This window comes from Talpa occidentalis, unplaced genomic scaffold, assembly GCF_014898055.3.
Source record: "Talpa occidentalis isolate TD23 unplaced genomic scaffold, MPIMG_talOcc4v2.1, whole genome shotgun sequence".
Taxonomy (NCBI): domain Eukaryota; kingdom Metazoa; phylum Chordata; class Mammalia; order Eulipotyphla; family Talpidae; genus Talpa; species Talpa occidentalis.
In genome coordinates this window covers 150,556,539-150,559,833 of record NW_026555331.1, presented here as the reverse complement: position 1 = coordinate 150,559,833, position 3,295 = coordinate 150,556,539, and positions in this window count along the sequence as shown.

Here is a 3,295-nt window from a genome sequence, read left to right as displayed (position 1 = left end):
CCTGCCGAGACCCTGTTTGATTCTATGGCCCAGCAATAAAACTATCACACAGAGATATCTCCTCAAGGTCAGCTTAACTATTGTGACCCACCAGCTTCAGTGAAAAAAAGAAACTAACAACCTGCATAATTCAATTTCCTTTCTCATTGAATAAAAGCTGTGATAGGGTGTGTGCAAGTTCAATTGTAGGTAGCTGACATGCATTTTCATTCCTATTTCCAAGGATAGCAAAAATGGCAGTGAAAGATAAACCAAAATGTATTTAACTGATATCCTGTTTTCTTCTTGGAGAGGGAAATGTTCTCTTTACATTGCTTCCTTTATTGTTTATTGTAGACTTAACGCTATGTGTTAACATTTCTATTTGTCTCAGAGTTTTATCCATTTTCCTTACGAATTTGATGCCTACTAAAATGAAAATGTTTCTAGGAGAGATAGCATTTGAAGGTGATTTCCAATTCCCTAGAATGAAGGGTTTGAATACAAGATTTCATGGGGTGGTTGGGGTGGAGAAAACAAAAGAAGATATGAAAATATGAGACATTAAATTTCAGGAACAATAAAACGTGGGTGTTGGCAAAAAGCAGCAAAGTCAATGTTACTGTAACATTCTTTTGCCTTGAACTAAATCTGCCTGCAAATAGCTATATGGCCACAGAAAAATCAGGAATAAATGTAGATATAATATTTTTCTCATTATAAATATCTAGAAATAAATTAAGCCTATATTTTGTTTAAGCAATCTTGTAGACTGAATTTTCATAAAGACTCCAAACATTTGAATATACATGGAATTTTAGCCCACACCTGCTCACCAGTCACGACCTCTAAATGTTACAGATATATCTAAAAGTAGCACCAGATGATGACAAAAATATTCCAAAGAGTTTGTAAATAAATTTTCTGAAAGAGTGAAACCTCTGATGATAAATGTGGGGGAGACTGTGTTTAGTATCAAGACAATGTTTTCCAAGATCATTTAAAAAGAAACCAATTCCTACTTGTACATCCTCTAAGGAGTGAAACTATTTTGCTGTAGCCAAGTGCAAGAGATAAAATTCAATGTGATTTTTATGAGCTCTGACTTTTTGGGGGCCCACATTGTACACAGTTGAGAATATTGAATTCAGAACCTTCCAGCATTTTTGAATAATAATTCTTCTCTTATTGAATTAACACACTGGTATTTTCTGTTGCATAAGCTCATAGACATAGATGCTTAAATTCTATAGTGCAACATAAATAGGCCAGCATGGAAAACATAATAGTAGGTCAGGTACTGAGTATCCTATACTGTTTTGACTTAACTGGAATTTGAAAATCTGCAATGACACAAAGGATTAATAATATATTTTTAAAATAAATGGTGGAGTGGGTGATAGAGGAGAATACACCTGAGCTATATTTTATTACTGAATTATGATTGACTTAAAGAAGAATCTGTCAATATATGCTCAGGAAAATTTCAGAAAATAATAGATATAGATAGAAAATTTTATGGCATGCCTCTTTTTGGGAGACATCTTATTTTTTAATGGACCCAGGATTTCTATGTTTCTGATTTCCCATTTTTACCTCTTTTAGTTGCTCTTTGGGGAATTTACCTCCATTTCTTTCATTATATAATGCACTTGTCTTGTCATTTCCTGGTTTTTCAGCTAAATATCTGTGGGCACTATGAAAGATGAAAAAGGCTTATTCTGAGATCCTGCTACCCCACCAAACACAAACACATCCTTTCTGTTTCTACTTCTACCATCTTACTCAGGTAGTTTCTTCAAACTTCCCATTTGATCACCATTCAATGCTGACATCATTATGACAATGTAAATACTACACTGAGCTAAGTGACATGCACAGCTGTGCTGAGCCAGTGACAACTTTCCCTTTCCTGTATAACTTTGATTTCTCTAGCGATATTTCTTCCTTTTTATGTTAACATATATTTTCACAAATCATAAGGTCTTGATTGAAAAAGCAACAATCTTGAATTGCAGAACAATGACCCAAATATTTGAGTAAATGACAGCAGAATTTATACAGATCTACTTGATCAAGACAAAGGCTTATGGTGAAGCTTAGGTTGGAGGATTTTACATGGCTGCTCCCAAGACAGGCAGGCTCTGTGAACCCGCCTTGACCCCTGGCTAGAAAGAAACAAGTCTGGGCCTCCCTGGTGGCAGAGGGGTTAAAATCTCAGCGCTATCAAGCTATTTCCATTCAATGAGGCATGAGTTTGATACCCGGCCAGGGAGGTGACCCACATGGCACATCAGACCTCTTCTGTCTCCCCGCTGCTCACCTCAGCAGTGGATTTCAGTAGATCTGCCTGTTCTGCTCCCCACTCTGTCTCTGGTGAATCCTCTCACCCCAGCACCTCTGGCCTATACCCCAGTTCTTGCATGCATAAATACATAAAATAAATCTTAAAATAGAAAGAAATGAATAAAGAGGTCCAGCTGAAGGTGACCTTCCATTCACTCTGCAATTGTCACCCAGGTTCAGCCTTTAACATCAAGATTTAATCCAGAATAGATCAGGGCATGGTTAACTGGAAATAGATAAGGGGGGTGGGGGTAGATTAGAGAGCATGATCAAATTCAAAGTTTTGCAGTCTCTTTAAAACAAACATAAATGCGTACCCATCTTGGGCCCAAGGGAAAGAAGACATAGTAATCGTTTAGTCAAAAATAGGTGCTTGACTCAGAGTTAAAAATATGTGTGTTTCTCTGTGTTTAATTTTTACTCTAACTTTACATGTAATATTCCCAAATTCCAGTGATGTAGAGATAACAAAATGTGCTTTTCATGGTAAGTGATATGCCCTTGTATGTTCTCACATAAGGACACTATTAGTCTGTCATCAAGGTAAGGGGATTTTCATTAATTACCAGACATTAAGTTCTAATAAAATCTCCAGATTGTTTTTTTAAAATTTTATTAATAAAGCTGGGCAACAATATTAATTTTCCTACACTATTAAGATTCCTTGAGATAGTGCCACATTAATAATCAAAACATCATCTTCTGATTATAAAACATGTTGAAATTTACTTCCAAGCAGACACATAAAAAATTTAATTGTCCTATCTTATTAGCAGACATGTTCCTTTTGAAAATAAAATGGAATGAATGAGGACAAGCACTTACTCATATCCCATTTCTTTGGATCAGCGCTATTCTTACAGCTCAGGAAGTTGAACTAAGCAATGGGTCATTTTATCAATACTTAGTTTTACAAAGAAAAAATATCAATGCTTCTGTTTCTTAATTTCTCAAGTGATATACTTAATAA